This window comes from Hemitrygon akajei, unplaced genomic scaffold (genome assembly GCF_048418815.1).
Source record: "Hemitrygon akajei unplaced genomic scaffold, sHemAka1.3 Scf000059, whole genome shotgun sequence".
NCBI classification, from domain to species: domain Eukaryota; kingdom Metazoa; phylum Chordata; class Chondrichthyes; order Myliobatiformes; family Dasyatidae; genus Hemitrygon; species Hemitrygon akajei.
In genome coordinates this window covers 1,856,798-1,880,817 of record NW_027331945.1, presented here as the reverse complement: position 1 = coordinate 1,880,817, position 24,020 = coordinate 1,856,798, and the positions used below count along the sequence as shown (strand labels likewise).

Here is a 24,020-nt window from a genome sequence, read left to right as displayed (position 1 = left end):
TATATAAAACAAAACATTTTGATCCTATGTAATCTCTGGCTAAAAGAACATTTGGGATTGTATAGGAATTTTTGAACTGAAGTAAACTCTGTCTTCAGTGGTTTGCTAAGACAGGCTCATTACCAGTTCTCTGTGGCTTGCAGAGAGATACACTGAGAGCTGATAACATTATACATTGTACCCTCATTAGCTGATAACATTATACATTGTACCCTCGTTTGAGTGAAGGGAGGAGGACTCGCTGATAAGGACAGGAATGAATATCTGTCTGTAATTAAGTCAGAGCCTTGCAAAGGGAATAACTGATAAGGACTGAACAGTACATCCATCTGTAATTAGAACCTTCATTTAGCGAACTCTCTTATCTACGTAATTTAGTTTTGCACCAACAGATTTGGTGGGCATACCAGCTCAAATAACATCTTGCAATAGTAATGTCTGGGGCTTACTTTGTATAAATGTCTGGGTTCATGTATAAATACACGGCTGTAACCTGACTAAGTCAGTCCACTTGTCAGATGGTGGCAGTGCTTACGTGCCTTCCCTTTGACAACTGGGTCTCAAACTCCTGCAGGAGAATGCACAATAAACTGTGGTGATGATAAGAAGCTGGTCTCCCGGGTTTTATTCAGATTCAACTTTCACATTTAGCGTCACGAACAGGATCCCAATATAGGGAGTGCCAAGCAGACGGGCTGAGTAAGCGGCTGGACCACTCTGGGGACTGCGGAGACTGACCGGGCACCCAATAGCTATTTTACATTTTGTCGCTCTCCGTTAGTTCCTTTCGAGGTACGGTCCCTCGTCTAAGGCTGATCACATACCTTGACGGGATCGGGAAAGAATCTGTTGGGGGACTCGTATAAGGTAGACAAAATTTTACTAAGTGGGCAGGAGGCGGTTCCAGGTAAATTTCACTAAGTGGACAGGAGGCAGGAGGTGCCACCCGGGTAAATTTATCTGATTGTTAATTGAGTGGGATGCTTTGTGCCGGGTATATTATTTGGTGCACATGGGTCAATTGCAGTCGATTGATACGAGTGGGCCAGGAGCAGCCCTACCCAACGTGCAAGAGTTTTCCAGACAAGGAAAAAGATTTGCGCTGAATAAGAAATTGGGGAACAAAATGTGGCCACTGGGGAGGAACCAGGGATATTACCTCATGAGAACAAGCAGTAAATTTGATGTGGGAAAAAAACTGTGGAAAGAAGTGGAATTGTTGAAAAGGGAATGGAAGGAAAAGGCAGATGGAAAGTGGAACAGTACATTATTAGCAAGTTGGAGGAATAATGCATGTGACAAAGGGAGAGAGGTATGTACTGCAGGAAGAACACCAAAGGTTGGGAGACACTAAAAGTGGAGCATGAATGGGTGGATAGATGCAGCAAGCAAGAGCAGGGAAAACAACGTAAGCAAACCAAGGCTGGCCTAGATAGGAGAGCAGGGCAGGAACATCAGTTTGAAGTTCGAACTGATAGGGAAACAAGGGATCCCAAACCCATGTCTGGCATACTGACCCTGTTTGAGGACAATGACCATGATGAGGAGTGTGCACCCACCGTAACACCCCACACCCATCTTACCAGGAGCCAAGTGCACCCAGTGCTCCCAAACCCCAATCCTCCCAGTACTCAGATACAGTGCCCGCTCAGGTAAAACAGTGGCGGCAGGGAAGGGGAGGTCCGTAAACCCTGAGATTCATTAAGAGAATACCGAGACAGGAAGGGAAGGATCCAATAGAACCCCAGAGTTAATGGCTCCACAAAGACATTGGCTCAATGGAAGAAGCGAGAGAGTGGTAGTGGAGGATTGCTACTCTGAGTGGAGGCCTGTGACGAGTGGAGGCCTGTGACTAGTGGTGTGCCACAGGGATCAGTGCTGGGTCCATTGTTATTTGTCATCTATATCAATGATCTGGATGATAATGTGGCAAATTGGATCAGCAAATTTGCCGATGATACAAAGATTGGAGGTGTAGTGGACAGTGAGGAAGGTTTTCAAAGCTTGCAGAGGGATTTGGACCAGTCGGAGGAACAGACTGATAAATGGCAGATGGAGTTTAATGCGGACAAGTGTGAGGTATTGCACCGGAAGGTCAAACCAAGGTAGAACATACAAGGTAAATGGTCGGACACTGAGGAGTGCGGTAGAACAGAGGGCTCTGGGAGTACAGATACATCATTCCGTAAAAATGGCGTCACAAGTAGATAGGGTTGTAAGGAGAGCTTTTGGTACATTAGCATTTATAAATCAAAGTACTGAGTATCAGAGTTGGAATGTAATGGTGAGGAGTACTGTGTGCAGTTTTGGTCACCTAATTACAGGAAGGATATTAATAAGGTTGAAAGAGTGCAGAGAAGTTTTACAAGGATGTTACCGGGACTTGAGAAACTGAGTTACAGAGAAAGGTTGAATAGGTTAGGACTTTATTCCCTGGAGTGTAGAAGAATGAGGGGAGATTTGATAGGGGTGTATAAAATTATGACGGGTATAGACAGAGTGAATGCTATCAGGCTTTTTCCACTGAGGCCAGAAGACAAAAAAAAACTAGAGGTCATGGGTTAAGGGTGAAAGGGGAAAAGTTTAAAGGGAACATGGGGGGGCTTCTTCAGGCAGAGTGGTGGGAGTGTGGAATGAGCTGCCAGATGAAGTGGTGAAAGTGGACTCACTTTTGACATTTAAGAAAAACTTGGACAGGTATATGGATGAGAGGGGTTTGGAGGGATATGGCCCAGGTGCAGGTCAGTGGGACTAGGCAGAAAAATGGTTCGGCACAGCCAAGAAGGGCCAAAAGGCCTGTTTCTGTGCTGTAATGTTCTATGATTCTGAAGGCAATTGCCCACCCGAATGCTGCCCAGTCCACCAGCAGCAGGAGGAGGGACAGTCCTCAGTGATTCCTGTGTATGCACCCTGGAAGCCTCAAGAAATGATAATGATCATGAATCAAGTCCCAGGTAGAAAAGAAAAACCAGCACAGTTTGCTCAGTGTGTCCACAGTACTATACAAATGTTTAATGTGACCCTGCAAGATTTATTCGGTCTCTGCTGCATGATTCTCTCAGCTGATGAGTGGCAGAAATGGAAGGCAGAACTGAGATACCAAACCTGTCAGGAGTTACAGGCAGGAAACCATAATGAGAATGAACAGACAGACCAGATTATTCAAGCCTTGGAAAGGACTCTCCAGCAACCTGTAAACATCACTAAAGTTCTTGAATGCAAACCTAAGCCTGGGGAATTGTGACCAGACTATCAGGAGCAGTTTGTGGCCTGCTACGGCACTGGGAATCCACCCCCCCCCACCCCCAGTTTAAAGCCTTACCACTCCAATACCTACCAACTAAGTTATCCAACATGATTAAAACAAATAATATGGATTGGCCTGACAATGACCGAAATCGAATGCGACAAGCTTTGACATATTATTGGGACCCGACTTTCGAATCCCGATCAAACCCAAAGGGAACTAACATTAAAGGTGAATATGTTCAGCGGCAAAGAAAGACGCGAGTGGGCTATAACTGGGGATCCGAAATGGGAACAAAAACCTACCAAGGGACAGGTGGGGACAGCAACCTGTTTAGAAATTGACAATCAATGATGCTTCCTACCGTGAGTACCACCCCTCAGGAAGAGCCCAGTGTAATATTGCAAGTTGCTGGAATTCCTGTTCCGTTTATGATTGATATGGGGGCAACCACAACCACTCTCGATCAGGAAATAGTATCGGAAAAGGGAAAACAGCTATCAGACAATCACTCGGTTTGGGTTTGAATGAACGGAATGTACGTATCCACGTACCCGGCCACTGCAGGTGGAATTCCAGGGGACCCAGTGTGAGGTTTCATTTACAGTCACCACCAGTCGGGGGTGTAATCTAGCAGAGAGAGATTTGCTCTGTCCGTTGGAAGTCGAGATTCTCTGTGTGGACAAGGATATCACCCTGGGACTAGTGAACAACCGACAGCTTCCCCAATTACTTACACCAACCCTCCCCCCCCCCCAGTGGTGGGCACTTAATCTGGACTCCACTGTGTTTGAACCCCTTCTGCCAGCGGCCGACCCTCATGTGACTCTGTGCTATGACCCTCCGGGGTGCTCAACTGAGGAAAGCCAGTATTATGTCCCCCTCGAGGGACAGAATTTCCCAGTCACAGTGATTGGAGAACTTAAAGGAAAAGAGGGCAGCGCATTACTGGCCGAAGTTCCAGATTTCCTTTGGCGACAGACAGGACTGGTTGTTCCCCATACCACCATCAGGGTTTGCCCCGGGTTCAAATCAAAGACCCTAGGGTTCTTTGCCTACACACTGATGAAACAAGCCTCTAGCAACGAGGGAGACTGGCAAAACTTGGTCGAGGGACAACTCCAATACTGGAAGGACTTTGAGTTGAAGATGGCACATCTGGTAAGACAACCTTTTAATATTGACCAAGATGTTGTACCCCATCTCTGGGCAATTTCAGGCCACGAGATCGGCCACACCAACTGCCCCAGTCCGGATCACTGCAGAAGAAGGACGGACTCTCCCATCCATTCCGCAATACCCCCTCAAGCCCAACGCAACTCCATATAAGGATGGAGGCTCTTTTGTGGATCCAGCAGGGAAACAATATTTTGGCGATGCGATAGTAACTGACAGTGAAGTAATTGAGCAGGCCTCTTTTGAAGCAGCTGTCTCGTCCAGAAGGCTGAGCCGTTTGCTCTGACTTGTGCCTGTATCCTAGCAACAGATAAAAGTGCGAACAATTACACGGACTCCCGTTATGCATTTGGAGTTGTACATGACTACCGGGCTCTCTGGGAACATGGGGATTCCTGATTTGCTCTGGCCACCCCATTAGTAATGCCTCCTTTGTAAACAACTTACTCACCGCTCAACAGCTACCTCGAGTTTTGGCTATTATTAAATGTGCGGCCCACACCCGCATGGCCAACCAGGTCACTAAACTCAATGCTTCAGCAGATTAGACAGCGAAAAGTGCTGCACAATCCTCGATAGTTGTCGTCTCCTCGGGTTCCCATCAAGCAATCCTCCGTGACTCAAGCAGAACGAGTTTGCCAGACATGTGGGAGGTACGTACTTTTCAGGGGGACGCCTCTGAGGAGGAGTGCAAGCTGTAGTTCCAGGTGGGGTGCCAGAAAGACCCCGACCGAGGTTTCTGGATCACCCCAGCGGGACAGGTTTGTGTTCCTACACAGTTTTTACCTATATTGGTCGATTATGCACACACCTGGAAAAGGAGGGAATGGTTGTTAACCTGTACCCTGCACACCGGGTACGACTCCCTTGACCATTTTCGTGTCTACTAGTTGATGTTACTGAATTGCCTAGAGTACATTGCTATAGATACTGCTTAGCTATTATAGATGCATTTAACAGATGGATTGAAGCTATTCCAACTACCAATAATACTGTTATGACTGTTGTGAAGGTATTATTACGGGATATAATTCCCAGGTATGGCCTGCCAGAGATGCTGAGCTCTGACAATGGCCCACACTTTGTGGCAAAAGCAAGCGAAGGGGTGTGTAACAAATTAGCTATCAAGCAACATTTCCACTGTGTACACCACTCATGGGCCGCTGGCTTAGTGGAAAGTGTCAATGGCACTCTGAAGAGTAAATTGGCCAAACTAACAGCGGAGACTGGACTCACTTGGTTGAAGGTCCCACTGTTAGACCTATTCTACATGAGGGTCACCCCACAGGGGAAAACAGTGTTGTCACCAGCTGAAATCATTTATGGACGGCCCATGAGGACACCCTGTGGACCAAGACCTTGTGTAATATTGTTCCCAGAAAGTCTACCAGGTAAATTGGATATGCATACCCTCGGGGAAGAGATGGGGAAATACATATGCCAACTAAACAGAATTTTCCAAGCATTATATTCACAGGTACTACAGGCTTACAAGGAAGAGAACCACCCTGCAGAGAGCAGTGACTATCCCACCCAAGAACCTGGGAATTTTGTCCTGACCAAGAACTGCGATTGAGGGAAACTCGGACCTCGGTGGAGAGGACCATATTAGGTGTTACTGACCACTCCACCGCTCTGAGACTGAAGGGGCAATCTCGGTGGATACATTGAACAGACTACAAACGTGTTACTGAAGGAACAGAGTAGAAGGACTCTCTCGGACTAAAGGAAAAAGTATTGGTTGATTGTGGTGTGATGAACCTTTAGGTTTCTTGTCATTTTAAGAGAGATTGCCTGAGTGACGTCAGCCGCCGGCTTTCTCAGCTCCTGTTTGATTCTTACTGAGAGAGAGGGAGGGGTGGAACTATTTGACTCTGCAACGTGCTTACACTTGCTCACAGATTGCGTTTACATAGCTCGCAGTTTGTTTTATTTAAGCAAGGACAGTCAGAGACAGACAGTCAGATGGAGAGAAAGAAAGAAGATGGAAGGTTCGAAACAAAGGACCTAGTGGCCGAAGTTCGGTGTTTGAACTCTCCTGTGCCCACAAGGGTGGGTTGATTATTGATCCAGCAAGTACCTGGAAAATACCTGAGGAGGAAGGTAAAGCTGCGCAAGCGCGGGTGACGTCAGTGGCGAGCGCGGGCTTTAAAAAGCGGCCCACTTTCAGGAGCGGGCAGCGTCGGTGCGGGCAGCGGAGTGCGCAGGAGCAGAGTGCTGGGCTTTGGCTCAGCGGGCTTCGGCGCAAGAGGACTTCGGCAAGAAGCCTGCTTTTCATTTATTCTGACTAATCTGGGATCAGGTAATGGGGGAGACGGTTAGAGCAGTGGTGTGCTCCGTATGCAGTATGTGGGAGGTCAGGGTCAACACAGTTGTCCCTGATGACCAGACCTGCAATAGGTGCATCCAGCTGCAGCTCCTATCAGACCGAGTTAGGGAATTGGAGCAGGAGCTGGATGAACTACGGATCATTCAGGAGGCAGAGGCAGAGATAGATAAGAGTTATCGGGAGGCAGTCACACCGAAAAGACAGGAAGTAGGCAAATGGGTGACAGTCAAGAGAGGCAGGGGGAGCAGACAGAGAGAGAAGAGCACCCCTGTGGCCGTTTCCATCAAAAATAAGTATACTGTTTTGGATACTGTTGGTGGGGATGACCTACCAGGAACAAGCTGCAGTGGTCCTGTCTCTGGCACTGAGGTTGGACCCGCGACTAGGAAGGGGAGGAGGGAAGAGAAGAGAGCAGTAGTGATAGGGGATTTATTAGTCAGCGGGGCAGACAGGAGATTTTGTGGGGAAGATTGGGAGTCTCGGATGGTATGTTGCTTCCCTGGTGCCGGGGTCCGAGACATCTCAGATCGGGTGCAGGTTATTCTCGAGAGGGAGGGCAAGGATCTAAATGTTGTGGTCCATGTAGGGACCAATGACATGGGTAAGATGAGTGAGGCGGTCCTGCGTAGGGAGTTCAGGGAGTTAGGTGCGAAGCTGAAGAGCAGGACCTCCAGGGTAACAATCTCAGGATTGCTACCTGTGCCACGTGCGAGTGAGGCAAGGAACAGGAGGATTATAAAAATTAATACGTGGCTGAGAGGATGGTGCAGGAGGGAGGGCTTCAGGTTTATGGATAATTGGGCCTTGTTCCAGGGAAGGTGGGATCTGTTCCGAAGGGACGGTTTACACCAGAACTGGAGCGGTACTAACATTCTTGCAGGGAAGTTTGCTAGAGCTTCTTGGGGGGGGGGTTTAAACTAAATTTGCAGGGGGTGGGGATCCAGAATGTGAGAGAGGATAGCGAGAGGATGAATAAAGGACAGGTGGGGATTACACGGTTCCGGAATATTAAGTGTGTCGTAGAGGAAGGTGGGGCAGAACAAGCGATAAGGAGGACTCGTGTAGAGAGGGATGGTCTGACTGAACATGGAGTTAAATGTGTTGCAAGAATAAGTAAATGTAGGAAGGACAACAAAATTCTAGGGGCGTATAGACCGATGGGAGTTCGGGGAGCTGGGTTAAGCACAATAGGCAGCGATTCAAACAGAGAGAGGAGAAATGGGTTAAAAATTCTATATCTGAATGCACGAAGTGTCAGGAATAAGGCGGATGAGCTTGAAGCCCAGGTGCGAATGGGTAACTATGATGTTGTTGGCATAACGGAGACATGGCTGCAGGGAGATCAGACTTGGGAAATGAATGTACAAGGGTATACGTGCATGTGGCAAAGGTAATGTCGCAGTAGTTATGGGGGATTTCAACATGCAGGTGAACTGGGAGAATCAGGTTGGTGCTGGACCACAGGATAGGGAGTTTGTAGAGTGCCTACGGGATGCATTCTTGGAACAGCTTGTACCAGAGCCATCCAGGGACAAGACTATTCTGGATTTAGTGTTATGTAATGAACAGGATTTGATAAGTGATCTCGCAGTAAAGGAGCCATTAGGAGGTAGTGATCACAATATGATAAGCTTTTATCTGCAATTTGAGAGGGATAAGGGCAGCTCGGAGGTGTCAGTGTTGCAGATGAACAGGGGAAACTATGGAGCCATTAGGGAGGAGCTGGCCAAAGTTGACTGGACGGATAGCCTAGCATAAAAGACAGTGGAACAGCAATGGCAGGTATTCTTGGGAATAATGCACAAGGTGCAAAATCAGTTCATCCCCCAGAGAAGGAAGGATTCAAAGGGGAGAAAGGGGCCTCAGTGGTTGACAAAGGAAGTCAGAGACTGCATAGCATTAAAAAAAAGGAAATATGACAGAGCTAAGGTGAGTGGGAGGACAGATGATTGGGAAGTTTTTAAGGAACAACAGAACTTAACTAAAAAGACAATACGGGGAGAAAAAATGAGGTATGAACGCAAGCTAGCCAGGAATATAAAGGAAGATAGCAAAAAGCTTTTTTAGGTATGTGAAGAGAAAGAAGATAGTTAAGAACAATGTTGGACACTTGAAGACTGAATTGGGTGAAATTGTTATGGAAAACAGAGAAATGGCAGAAGAATTTAATGAGTACTTTAGATCTGTTTTCACTAAGCAATCTCCCAGATGTATGGATGGGCCAAGGACATAGGGTAACAGAGGAAATGAAACAGATTGGCATTCGGAAGGAAATGGTGATGAGAAGACTGATGGGACTGAAGGCTGACAAATCCCCAGGTCCAGATGGTCTGCACCCTAGGGTACTAAAAAGGTGGCTCTGGAAATTGCGGATGCATTAGTAATCATTTTCCAATGTTCCTTAGATTCAGGATCAGTTCCTGAGGATTGGAGAATGGCTAATGTTATCCCACTTTTTAAGAAAGGAGGGAGGGAGAAAACAGAGAACTATCGACCTGTCAGCCTGACATCAGTGGTGGGAGAGATGCTAGAGTCCATTATTAAGGATGAAATAGTGACATATCTAGATGGCAGTGATAGGATTGGGCCGAGCCAGCATGGATTTACCAAGGGTAAATCATGCTTGACTAATCTGTTGGAGTTTTTCGAGGATGTAACCAGGAAGTTAGACGGGGGAGATCCAGTGGATGTAGTGTACCTCGATTTTCAGAAGGCATTTGATAAGGTCCCACATAGAAGATTGGTGGGTAAAATCAAAGCTCAGGGCATCGGGGGGAAGGCATTGACATGGATAGAAAACTGGTTGGCAGATAGAAAGCAAAGGGTAGCGGTGAATGGGTGTTTCTCAGAATGACAGGTGGTGACTAGTGGGGTGCCACAGGGCTCGGTATTGGGACCACAGCTGTTTATAATTTACGTCAACGATTTAGATGAAGGCATAGAGAATAGCATCAGCAAATGTGCTGATCATACTAAGCTGGGTGGCAGTGTTAGGATGTTAGGAGAATTCAGGGTGACTTGGATAGGCTGGGTGAGTGGGCAGATACTTGGCAGATGGTGTTTAATGTGAATAAGTGCGAGGTTATCCACTTTGGGAGTAAGAACAGGAAGGCAGATTATTATCTGAACGATATAGAGTTGGGTAAGGAAGTAATACAAAGAGATCTCGGAGTCCTTGTTCATCAGTCACTGAAGGTGAATGAGCAAGCGCAGCAGGCAGTGAAGAAGGCTAATGGAATGTTGGCCTTTATTACAAAGGGAATTGAGTACAAGAGCAAGGAAATCCTCTTGCATTTGTACAGAGCCCTGGTGAGACCACACCTGGAGGATTGTGTACAGTTTTGGTCTCCAGGGTTAAGGAAGGACATCCTGGCTGTAGAGGAAGTGCAGCGTAGATTCACGAGGTTAATTCCTGGGATGTCTGGACTGTCTTACGCAGAGAGGTTAGAGAGACTGGGCTTGTACACGCTGGAATTAAGGAGATTGAGAGGGGATCTGATTGAAACATATAAGATTATTAAGGGATTGGACAAGATAGAGGCAGGAAATATGTTCCAGATGCTGGGAGAGTCCAGTACCAGAGGGCATGGTTTTAGAATAAGGGGTAGGTCATTTAGGACAGAGTTAAGGAAAAACTTCTTCTCCCAGAGAGCTGTGGGGGTCTGGAATGCACTGCCTCGGAAGGTAGTAGAGGCCAATTCTCAGGATGCTTTCAAGAAGGAGCTGGATAGGTATCTTATGGATAGGGGAATCAAAGGATATGGGGAAAAGGCAGGAACTGGGAATTAGATAGATAGATAGATACTTTATTCATCCCCATGGGGAAATTCAACATTTTTCCAATGTCCCATACACTTATTGTAGCAAAACTAATTACATACAATTCTTAACTCAATATAAATATGCATCTAAAATCACCCTCTCAAAAAGCATTCATAAATAGCTTTTAAAAAGTTCTTAAATAGTTTACTAAGAAATACATTGAATGGTAACTTAAGCTCAGTCCTGACCCTAGCACTTTAACATATCCTACCCCTGGCGTTTGAATTGTAAAGCCGAATGGCATTGGGGAGTAATGATCTCTTCATCCTGTCTGAGGAGCTTTGCATCGATAGCAACCTGCCGCTGAAGCTGCTTCTCTGTCTCTGGATGGTGCTATGCAGAGGATGTTCAGGGTTTTCCATGATTGACCGTAGCTTACTCAGCGCCCTTCGCTCAGCTACCGATGTTATACTCTCCAATACTTGGCCCATGACAGAGCCCGCCTTCCTTACCAGCTTATTAAGACGTGAGGTGTCCCTCTTCTTAATGCTTCCTCCCCAACACGCCACCACAAAGAAGAGGGTGCTCTCCACAACTGACCTATAGAACATCTTCTTTGATAAGGAATTGATCATCCATGATCTCAAAATGGCGGTGCAGGCTCGAAGGGCTGAATAGTCTACTTCTGCGCCTATTGTCTATTGTCTGTTGAATGTGTGATTGTCACTTTGTTTGATCCACTGGAGTGGATCTTTACGTTTGGCAGTAACCTGTGAAGACCACTTGTGCTAACCCTTGCCTGGGGGTGGTAATTCACTTGTACAGGGTAGCCCGTGACAAATCACTGTTGGTGATAATTCCTATAATCCATATGGGGATTTTGATGGAATATCCCATGGCTACCACTTTTGTTAACCCTTAACTGGATTCGGGTGTGTTATGTGGCAACCACTTATGAGAAAGGTATTCTGTGGAAATCACTGTCAGTTATACTTTGTGTGTTGGATCTGGATTGGGAGTACCTTGTGGAATCTACCTGTGTGTTAACCCTTGCCTGGGTGGTAGTTCCCTTTGAAGACGGTACCCCTGTTATCAGCTAGTTTTGGTGATAATTCATATGTGGATTTGGAACAAAGACGGATAAGATCTTCGGCGACTGTTATCCTGTTTTACCACCGTGGAACTTGTGGAATTGGAAGCAATTGCCTACTCTCGACATTCACCTTCAATTACAAATATCTCTCTCTCATCATTTATTCCGTGGATGAGCTGAACTTTCATACTTTACCATCTTAAGACTATAAGCTTGGTATTCCCTGAGCTCAATGGTTTGGGAGTTATATTTACACATATGTAGACACATAACACTTTTAACCATAGAACACTACAGCACAGTACAGGCCCTTCAGCCCTCCATGTTGTGCCGACCCATATAATCCTTTAAAAAATGTACTAAATCCACACTACCACATAACCCTGTATTTTTCTTTCATCCATGTGCCTGTCCAAGAGGCTCTTAAATAGCCCTAATGTTATAGCCTCCACCACCATCCCTGGCAAGTCATTCCAGGCACCCACAACCCTCTGTGTAAAATAACTTACCACTGATGTCTCCCCTAGACTTCCCTCCCTTAATTTTGTACATATGCCCTCTGGTATTTGCTATTGCTGCCCTGGGAAACAGATACTGACTATCCACCCTGTCTATGCTTCTCATAATCTTGTAGACCTCTGTCGTCCCCTCTCATTCTTCTACTCTCCAAAGAGAAAAGTCCCAGCTCTGCTAACCTTGATTCATATGACTTGTTCTCCAAACCAGGCAACATCCTGGTAAATCTCCTCTGCACCCTCTCCATAGCGTCCACATCCTTCCTATAATGAGTTGACCAGAATTAAACATTAAGAGCAGTCTCACCAGAGATTTGCAGAGTTGCAACATGACCTCTCTACTCTTGAACTCAATCCCCCTGTTAATGAAGCCTAGCATACCATAGGCCTTCTTAACCACCCTATCAACCTGTGCAGCAACCTTGAGGGATGTATGGATTTGAACCCCAAGGTCCCTTTTGATTGTTTTGCTTAAGTTGTTATATTATAAGTAGATACAAATAAAGATAGTGGTGTTAACATCAAAACCAGACTCCATGTGTGGTCTATTGCTGCTGGTTCATTTAAATTGTTACAGGTATGTAACAGTGGTGTTCGTGTTTATGTCTTTAAGAGGGATCACCCCAGCATCCGGGGTCCCCATGTTAACACATATCTGTGTCTCTGTCACACCGATGCAGGTAGAACTAGAACAGGTAGAACTAGGGGCCTGCTAGGTTTGTGCCAAAATTCCGCAGCATAGTAAAATTATGACTCCAATGTCAGTAATCCCGCTCAACCAGAGTGAGGAACTCTCAGCCTAGGCTTTCACAAATGCCACCCGGGGAAGAGAGATGCGGAACTGGGGTCCAGTCAGAGATGACTGTGACTGTCAGTGTTTTCAGGGATGGTATCTCAGGCTCCCACCAAACAGAACTTCCTAGACTGGGAAGCATGCATCCTGACCATACTTGCAGGTGCCCAGCAGCCGAGAGGAACAACTGAGACTGAGCGATTTTGGATGATCACTTTTCTCTCCTATGGAGTAGCCAGGAATCCACGAAAGATAATCAATTTGGCTACAGCACTTGAGCTGGCCACAATACTGCAGAGGCCCTGACAGAAACGCAGGCCCAAGTAACAGAAATATCCACTGAAATGAATGCAATCCGGCAAACAGTCGTACAGAATCGTATGGCTTTAGATTTTATCCAAGCTGAGAAAGGGGGAACCTGTGTTATTATTGACACAGAATGCTGCACCTATATCCCTGATGAGTCTAACATTACATCCCTCTCCGAGCACACTGCCACGGAGATTGACAGCATCAAGAAAGTAGGGTAGGATTTACACAGGCTCACCGAAGGTTCGAAATGGTAGTATTTGAAGGCCTGTTTGGTAATATGTGAGGCATGATATTGCATTATGGCTTAATAGTTGTGCATATCATTGTTATAATTACTGTTGTGCACTGTTTTTATCCATTGATAAGTCAATGCTGTACACTGTTGCTTTCTCTGTGAAAAAATTACTGCTTTGTTGATCATGTAATGATCAAAAGGAGGGAGTGGTAAAGTATGTAAAAGGGTTAACACTTCCTTAAACAATAGCCGCCTGTTCTTCTGAAAGAAATTGCTGATGATCAGCCAATGTACTAAGCCATGCTGAGCCATATTTCTTCTTGAGGGTAGCTAGCTAGGGTTTCTGGATGTTTATCTGAATTGTGCACTCATGTGTAGAGATAGGACAGCTTCAGTCTGTTCTATGTGTGTAAGCCATTATGACTATTTTGTAATTTATCTTTAATATAGTAAATAACTTTGCCTCCAGCCTGCCTTGTGTGGTGGGTATCTGGACAGATATATCTGTGGTGTAAGGGGAATTGTTAGTCAGTTAGTGGATTGGGTGGGAACAGTCATAGACTGTTCTTGTTTGAGCGACTAACTGAGTAAGCCCCAGGTGCTTGGAGTAAAGAGTTTGTAGTTATACGGTCTCTGAGTGACTTTTTCCAGATTCGACTTCCACAGAACGGGAGTGGTTTTAAAAGGGCTGGGCTGCTGGAAGCACATTACCAGACCTGGAGTAATTGCAACTGGATCTGACAGAGGCATAACTGGTTCTTCTAGGCACATTCAGTCTCACTCCAACTGTTTCCTACCTTCCATTTACAGGTATGTAATGTCTAAAGGACCAGTGTTTGAGTAAATGAGACTCACCAAACTTTCTCCTGACTGAATCACTGGATTCTCTGAGTCAGATGGGTTCTCTCCAGTTGATGCTCTCAATCCTCGGGCTGGTTCACTTGTTGATGTTCCCTCGTCTTCAGTCGTGCTTTGCTTCCAGTTGGGGTTTTTCTTCCAATAAATCTCTCACCGCAGGTCTAACTTTAACATGAAAGATAATGAAGCACTTTAATAGAAAAGAGAACCAAACGTTTCTGCTTAATGTTACTAACAACAAAACTCACTGAAATTTAAACGTTGAAGGCAGATATAATGATCTCAGTGAACAATTTTTCATTGTCCCTCACACGTCACAAAACGATATGGGATAAGAAGGAGCCATCATTCAGTCATGGTAAGACATAAGACACAGGAACAGAATTAGGTGATTCGATCCAGCTGGTCTGCCCCACCACTGGGCAGATGAAAACATGGCTGATTTTCATTCCAACACCATATTTGTAACCCTGAAACTACTTAGCAATCATGAGTATATTACTCTCTGTCATAGATATACCCAAATGGCAGCCTCAACCAACCTCTGCAGCAACAAATTACATAGATCAGACATCTTTTCAACAAAACAATAATTCTCAGTTTTAAAGGGAACAACTTTATTCTGAGACTGTGCTGCCAGATCACAGGCTCTCCATCTAATGGAAACATCCTCTCTGTGTCCACTGTATCCAGGCTTTTCAGCATTCAGTAGGTTTACTTAACCATACTTTCCCCAATCACCCCCCACTGTCCCTCTGAACTCCATTGAGCACAGGTCCAGAACCATCAAATACTCCTCATACATAAAGCCAGTCATTCCTGAGATTACTCTTCTAAACCTCATTAGCAACAACTGTACTGAACACATTTCCAGGAAGAACAGACGGATTGGTACCAGGATTATGTTACAGGTAAAAGCTGTGTTTTCTTTACTGTTCTACTATCACAGAATGATCCATTTCCAGGTTAAAACAGGTCCATTTCAAGAAATATAAACCATTCCAGGGTGAGTGTAATAAAAAGAAATTGGAATTACCAGAAATGCTCAGCAGGTAAGGAACAGCTGTGGGGAGAGGAACAGTCTTTACAATTCAGGTTTATAACATTTTGTCAGAATGACTTCAAAACATTTTCAGTTTTTAGTGCAGATCTCCAGCAACTTGACTTCCACCGAGTGACAGACTTGTGACAGTGGGGGGGGGGGGGGGGGGGGGAGATTTCCAAACATAGATTGAACACAATACTCATGGTCTTTTTCTACTGTTGTAAACATGAAACAGTCCATTTATTCACAGCCTGTCCCTGTGAGAATGGAATGGGAAGTGGTCTTTTTCTACTGTTGTAAACATGAAACAGCCCATTTACTCACAGCCTGTCCCTGTGAGAATGGAATGGGAACTAATCCTCTCCTCAGATTAGCAGTCATTGCTTCCAAAGGAACTCCAGTAACAAACGCTTGATCCCAACAAGAAATACTCATTCAACACCTCATAAGCCCAAGCAGCTCGATCCCCAGGTCCATTTTACCTGGATCAAAAACTGTGATATCCCAGGACCCATCCTCACAGAGTCACACAACTGAATCTGCCACTCACCGACCCTGAGATTCTCACACAATGTCCCTGCATCTCACACTGGGTAGTGCAATCAGGGATTTCCCTACAACCAATATCCAGCTGCTCAAAATTTCTGCTTCATTTCAGAAGGATGACCATCCAGCGCCATCTATAGAAGCACTAACCAATCTCAAAGCCAAAACACCGACAGTTCCATATGCTGGGAATGCCGATCACGGGATTATAGCCCAAGTACCAACTCTTCCAGTACTCTTTGCTGACAGTCACAGTTTGAAAACAATGCACAACAGAACTGGTACCTGATGACCATCTGGCATTCCAGCTTACAAAAACCAATTTTGGAAATAACTCAGCAAGACCAAAGGTGCAAAAGTACATTTCACAATGAAGACAAGGGTTAGAAGAAAGATTGCTGATATATAACATCGAGATAGTGGGATATAGGGTGGACCAAGTTTGCCCCAGATGCTTGATATACATCACTGAAGCTGGGGGAGAGAGAGACTGGACAGAGGTTGAACAAGATGGGCTGGGAATGAGCAGATGGAACCAGGTGGGAGAAGGGTTCAAGGACAATCACTGATGATCCTCCAGCAATACACAGATACTGAATGAATAGTACATACTACTGTATAAAATATTCTAAAATGACAAAGTTTAAACAAACAGCAAGAACTTTGCCATATATACTTTGACCCTCACCAATTTTTTATCAACACACTGTAGAAAGTTTCCCATCCGGACACTTCATGCTCTGCATGGTAACAACTCTGCCCATGACTGTGAGGAACAGCAGAGACATTTGGATACTAAACAACATATTACAGAATCCATTCTCCCCTCAAAGATCTCTTTCTAGACTTCCTAGTCCCTTGGTAAAGCAGGCATTGAAATCAAAAATAGAAACATAGTATCATAGAAATTTTACAGCACAATACAGGCACTTCGGACCTCAAAGTTGTGCCAAACATGTCCCTACATTAATTGCTAGGCTTACCCATAGCCCTCCATTTTTCAAAGCTCCATGTACCTATCCAAAAGTCTCTTAAAAGACCCTATCGTATCCGCCTCCACCACCGTTGCTGGCAGCCCATTCCAAGCACTCACCACTCTCTGAGCAAAAAACTTACCCCTGACATCTCCTCTATACCTACTCCCCAGCACCGTAAACCTGTGTCTTCTTGTGGCAACCATTTCAGCCCTGGGAAAATGCTTCTGACTATTCACACGATCCCCACAATCTGGGATGTTCTCCTTTTTCACCCACCCCAATCAGGGAGAAGACACAACAGCCATAAAGCTCAGGACAAATGCAAGGAGCCTCAGGAAGCGAGGTGAGTTGGGGGAAGTTAACAGGACTCAGTGGCCAACATCAGATCTCCCCAACACAACATGGAGGAAGCATCACCACCCATCTGGGAACTGTGTGCACACACCACATGATCTTATGTCACAAAGCAGAGGGTGGGACAGATCTGCAGTAAACAGCCTCACGTGACCTGTCGGCAGGACTTCCATTTCAACTCTGCAGAAAAAGACAGCCTGGGCTCCTGGTTTGGATCATTCAATGCAGATTCAGTGAAGCCGACATATTTTTGATGAGCCCAGATAACTGGAAAATAAATGAGTAACTCGCCCTCAGTTCGGGGCTCACGGCCAACATCGGATCTCCCCGCTCGGGATCGGTCTCAATACTCACCGATGGGAAAGTGATATCTTCAACCCACAGACCGTGATCCAAGAAGTGAGGATCCCTCCCGATCCCGCAGACGATCCACTTCAGCACTGAGCGGAAAGGAAATCACCATCCATCTGAAGACTGTGAGCATGTGTGCAATGATTGTTACATCATCCAGAGGGCGGGGCAGAAACAGACACGCAGATGCTGCCCATCTGCAGTTAAATGGGAGGGGCAAATGTGAACACATAACCGGTGGGGACTCCCAACCCAAGCAGATCACCCCAACTAACCTCCCACTCTAGACATCTCACCTATCCCAGAAGTTCTGGGAGTCTCCCACATATTGACAGCGGCTCCCTGATGCCCAGAAATTATATATAATATCCGGGAAATTATCTTTTTGAGAGTGAGCCAGCAAGAGGGAGAGAGACATCCTGATTAGTCTCTCTTTGTGCTAAGTAGACCTATCAGTTTTCTCTGTGGGTGGGCTTTACAGTCGACCTCTCTCTCTCTTTTATTGTCCATCGGTTCTGTTCAGTGTCTCAACTAACCTTGAAGGACTGGTGCCAAACTACAAAAGTTTGCCAGTTGATTAGTTCTGACGGAAGCTGTCCAAAGTAAAATCTGTGAGCACAGGACAGTTGAGATTCAAAGAGCTCTGCCAGTTGATAAAGCTGATTTTGGTGCTGCCAAATTCTGATTGTGAAGTAGAAATTGCACTCAGAATGGCATGTCACATTAAGACAGAATTCAGAAGTCTGCTGTCTCACAAAACACTTGTGAATCTGATGTCTTGCAAAATTAACAATTTCATTAATACAGAATGCTGTGAGGTTAAAACTTCTGGCAAAATGCTCTAATTTGCCAAGCAAGCCACATCACAGAGTAAGGAATGTTTGCAAAATAGAAAAGCTCTTTACATTAGTATTTAGTTATTAACATTGAGACTGCCTACAAAATACTCTACAAGGAACATATATATATATATATACATACATATATACACACACATATACATATATATACACACACATATATATATATACACATATATACATATATGTGTGTGTGTGTAAATAGATTCAATATGTGATCTAATAAATTGTTGTGCTCTTTCATAATCAAATCTCCTGTATGCATACACACTTGGAGGTCGATGGGGGGAGGTGAGGACTTATGGGGTTGTGAGGGGTGGGGGTGGTGCTGCTACATCCCTGAAATTAGTTTTTGCATGGTAGGATGTCTGCCACAAACTTGCCCCTCACATCTCCTCTCACCTTAAATGTATTGGACATTTCAACCCCTAGGTAAAGATTTCGTATTTCACTCTATCTGTTCCTCTGGCAATCTTATAAACGTCCATCCAGTCTCACCCCAGCCAGCGCCGCTCTGGAGAAAACAAAACAAATTTGTCCAAACTCTCATTATAGGTCATGCCCTCTAATCCAGGCAGTATCCTGGTAAACCTCTTCCACACTCTCTCCAAAGCCCCGACATCCTTCCGAGAGTGGGGGCGCCCAGAACTGTATGAAACACTCCAGATGTGCTCTAACTAGTTTTATAAAGCTGCAACACAACTTCCCGACTTTTGAACTCAATGCTTCAAATAATAAAGACTATCATGCCATTTGCCTTCTTAACCACCCGATCAATCTGTGCAGATCTTTCAGGCAGCGATGAGTCTGAAGATCCCTCTGATCATCGACACTGCTCAGGGTTTTGCATTTAACAGAGTCCTGTCTCCCGACATTCCACTCACCGAGCTGCCAAGGTGATCATCACTAATCAAATCTCACTGCGCTTTCTCAAGTCCAGTAGAATTTGTTGCCAAGTGAGAAAGTACGGGTAGGTACAGGCACAGAGAAACACTGACGTGTAGCAGCATCACAGGCAAGTACATTCAGATAACACACGGAACATAAATATGCAATTCTCTGTCAGTAACAATATAGAAACATGTTTAACGTCATCCTGCTAATCGGACCGGAACAACAGGGGCTGAGCGGCGGCTCATCTCAGACGGTTCGGTGTGAAGGTCTCACAACCCGGACCGACCCCGGCAGATTCTGTGAAGGAAGCGAGGCGAGGCCGCCAGTTCGGGAAAGTTCATCCCCTCCCCCTTCAGGTTTCACTGATCACCTTGTGTTTCCTTCTCCCTTCCCCACCCCCACCTTTTATTCTCCAGTCCTGCCGAAGGGTTTCGGCCGGTAACGTTAACTGTACTCTTTTCCTAGCTGCTACCCGGCCTGCTGAGTTCCCCCAGCATTTTGTACGTGTTGCTCGGAATTCCAGCATCTGCAGATTTTCTCTTGTTTGGGTTGGGGAAAGTTTACGGGACATCAGAACTCCGCTCTCGAGACCGGCTCCAGTACTCACCGAAGGGAAATTGTTGGTGTCGCCCGGCAGAGAATAATCCGTCCCCGGCTCCACGCCCCGAAGAGCAAAGACCCACTGCCGATTCCGATTCCGATCCCTCCACCGACCCGCTTCCACAAAGAACGAGAGAAACACCGACCATCAAGGACTGAGCTTGCGCGATGTCGTCAGCGCGTCAAACGGGCGGAGCCTCGGAAACAAACCCGCAGATACTGCGGATACGCGGTAAAACGGGTTCAGGTGACGGTGGAGGGTCGCCCATGTGACCCAGTGACTCTGCTCCTCTTCCCTCACACTCTGCCCGACCCATGCTTCATTTCCCCACGTTAATTCATTACTTCCCACATTATTTCATGTTTACGTCAGATACATTTTTAATTTTCCCTCTATATCTTCCCCGTCCCCACCCCTCCACCCTACTGGTTACAGAGTTAGGCATTCCATTCCCACCCCAGACACAAAATTCAGACCCAAACCGGAAATATGCAGGTTTCACTTAAATCAGTTTTGTTTATAAACACTCATTTCTATTCACATTTCTCCAGAGCCTCACTGGACAGGAACTGAAACATCAAGTGAGAAACAGCACGAGGAGACAATTCAGCCCCTCTAACTAGCAACAAGATGGCGACTGATCTCCCATCTCAGCCATGTCTTTCGGCCCGATCCTCGTTTCCTCGATTCCTTCAGTCCCCACACATCTGCCGGCCTCTGTTTTATGCGAGGAAGGTCACAGAGTCTTCACCGCCCTCTGTAGTGGGGATTTACAGACATTCATCACCCTCGGTGTAGAGACATTTCCCCTCATCTTAATCCCAGACAGTCCACCCCCGTTTTCAGAGACTGGGATTCCTGGTTCAACTGGTAATAATGTTGTGCATTTCAATGTGTTCACCTCTCAGTTCTCGGTTCTCTAAATGAAAGGGTTATCGCATTTGATTTTTCTTCATATGATGACACACCACTCCAGGGATCAGTCTGGTGAATCTTCATTGCACTCTCTATAACAAATACGCTCTAACCTCTTTGTTAATCCTCTGTGGAATTAATTTACATCTTCTGCAGCCCGGTTTTGCCCCAAACACTCACCTCCCACCCCTGTCAGTATTTCCAACTTCCACCTCCCCCTCACCTGGACCCACCTCTCACTCCCCAGCTCTTGCCCCATCCCCACCCCTCACCTCTTTTCTCCGACTATTTTCTCCACTCTCAGTCCAGAGGGAGGGTCTCGGCCCGAAATGTTGACGGTCCATTTCCCTCCGCAGATGCTGCCTGACCCACTGAGTTCCTCCGGCAGTTTGTTCTTTAGTCTGTCTAACCCGTGTTAGTATGGGGAGCCGGATTTTACACCATATTCCAGGTACAGTCTCAACAAAGCACTATGTACTGATTGCAAAGCTATGAAATTGCATGTGAATAGCCTCCCGTTCCCCAACTCCACTCGTTCTGCGTCACCAGCAGACTGGGACATCTCACATCTCGCTGCCTCCGCCAGGACATTAAACTGTGAACAACTGTGGTCAGGGACTGATCTCTGGGGTACTCCAAACGCTACCTCCTTCCAGTCTGAAAACGACCCACTCATCCAGACACACACTACCGGCAGTTTATCGATCTCCAATGAAAAAGCCTAATCACCTACCCCTGAGGTTCAATAGCATTGCTGACTCTGTTTACCTCCGACAGATGCCATGAGGGACATAATAATCAGAAAGTCTCCAGTCGCAGCCGTGTAAATAAAATGTGATCTCAGTGGGTGTGTGGCGCATGCTCAGAATGGGAAGGAGACAGACAAACTGAGCCAAGTCATAGACTGATGAAGGGGAGGAATGATCATTTCGATTCAGAGGGAAGCAGAGAGTTTGATATTGTGCCTGATGCCGGAACTGTGGCCAGTTAGAAGGTGAAGTCTTGTTCCTCCAAATTGTTTTGAACTGTGACTGCTTTCTTTCTGAAGGCACCATGGAGACTAAAATTATCTGAGTTGAAATGTTGTCCTTCACCCACTGACGTGCGTTGTAAACTTTTAAAAGTGCAGAAACTTCTGTACACTTTTTGTGTATGGGAATCTCAAACACAACAGCACGTTGGTTCCACTGTATCTGCCAGTTTACCAGCGCTTGAATGCCACCGATCCTTCATTGTGGAGGCGGAGATGCTGGAGAAGACAGCGCCCCACTCGCTACAAGGAGAAACCGAACACGTGTCCATGTCCGTGATCTGATAGGATACATTGCCATGACGTTGCAGCATTGTGACATCATTCACTGGGTCTCATTTTGGAATGGATTCAGTCGGCCGTTCACCAGCTCCGTGTGGGTGAAGCGAGTCATTCAGTTAACCCACCTTGTGATGCTCCAGTGATTTGAAAATAAATAGAGGCCACATTTCTGTCCGGAGTGAGCAAAGAGTTTTACTCAATCATCCCAGCTGCGGCAACACCAGCAACTTCACATCAGGGGGGAAGTTCAAATCAGCTCTGTTTAACCTTCACGGTGACTGAAGGCAGCTGCAGGATCATGAGGGACTGTTACTGTCAGATTCTGCAGTTCTTGTTGCTGCTGTCGCAACCAGGACTGAACCCTGGTCACTGAGCATTGGAGGAGTCTGTTCTGCTGATGTTAGCCTTGAACTAGACTGGTGTTTAATATAGTGGAACTGTGAAAGATAAATCGGTTCTGTATCAAATCCCGTTTCTCAGGTACTTACTGTCTCTACCACACTCACAATGTATACTAATGAGGCCACTCGGCCCATCTTGTCCCTGCCCATGTTTCTGTTCCATATCAGTATTTTAAAATCTATCCCTGCCGCTCCCCCCTCACTCGCTCGGTGATGACAGGTTGCAACTAGTCAAAACTCGGTCAGAGAAAAGATTTCCCTTGAATTTCAAGGAATTATATAAATCTAGAACACATCACAAGCCCTTCAGCCCACAATGTTGTGCCAACCAGAAACTGCCTACAATTACCCTACCGCATAGCCCTCTAATTTTTTTAGGGTCCATGTAACAATCTAGGAATCTCTTAAAATACCCTATTGTATCCAACTCCAACACTGTCACCGGCAGTGCATTTCACACACCCACCACACTTTGTGTGGAAAAACTTACCTCTGACATATCCTTTGCAACTTCTTCCAAGCACCTTAAAACCATGCCCCCTCATTTAGCCATTTCAGATGAGCTTACTGTGGTTTTAACGTTCTTCAGGGCTCTGGACTAAGGTGGTTAAACTCCTTCTTCCCTGCTCTTTTCAAAGTTTTGTGTCATTGTCACTCATTTCAAAGGATTGTGCCTCAGACAGCTGGGTTGTTGCAATGCGCCTCCAAACTCTGACAGCAGACTAGAGAGTGGATTTTCAATGGAACAGAGTCAGAAATCAACGAGTTGCCAGCTTGAGTCAGGGCTTTGGGGCTCCAGAAAGAGATAGGGCTTAGGATTTACAAGGAGTAGGAAGAAGAGGAATCAGACCAGCAGGATGTGGCTACAAATGAAAGATCCGAAACATTTTGAAACTGGTCGATCGAAAAGCAAAAGGATGGTTAATTTCTGCAAAATACTGGTGGAAATTATCAGATCAGGCAGCAAGTGCAGAGAGGAATAAATAGACAACGTTTAGGCTGACCCCCTTGTCTAGACTGGTACAATGCCTAGACAATGTCTAGTACAATGTCTAGACTGTGTACTCCTCTGCTTACCTGCTGCCTGAACTGCAGAGTTCCTCCTGCATTTTGTGTGTGTGCGTTTCTATATTTCCAGCAACAGCAGAATCTCCTGTGTTTCCAAACTGCATTTGTAAGAATGTTCTCCTTCGGCATTAGACATGCGGAAAGGTTGCTGTTATTAAGTACATTGTTTATGGGAGCTGTATTTTTGCGTTAAAAGAGCTGCTGAGTTTTCTACACAATAAAAAACCTGAGGTTATAGGCATGGAACCGGAGCTTGCAGAAACTTTTAATGGCACCGTGATTACCCGGAATGCTCTGCGTCACAATTTTCGCCGTCACTGAAGCACCGATCGAATGCGCAGGCGTCAGGATTGCGGGTGCCCGGAATATCGCGCAT

At 45.8% G+C, this 24,020-nt stretch overlaps 1 pseudogene; it reads right to left on the bottom strand.

Annotated features, from left to right (window-relative positions):
• The window catches only part of LOC140721651 (uncharacterized), a 29,318-nt pseudogene extending 5,298 nt beyond the window's left edge, over positions 1-24,020 (bottom strand).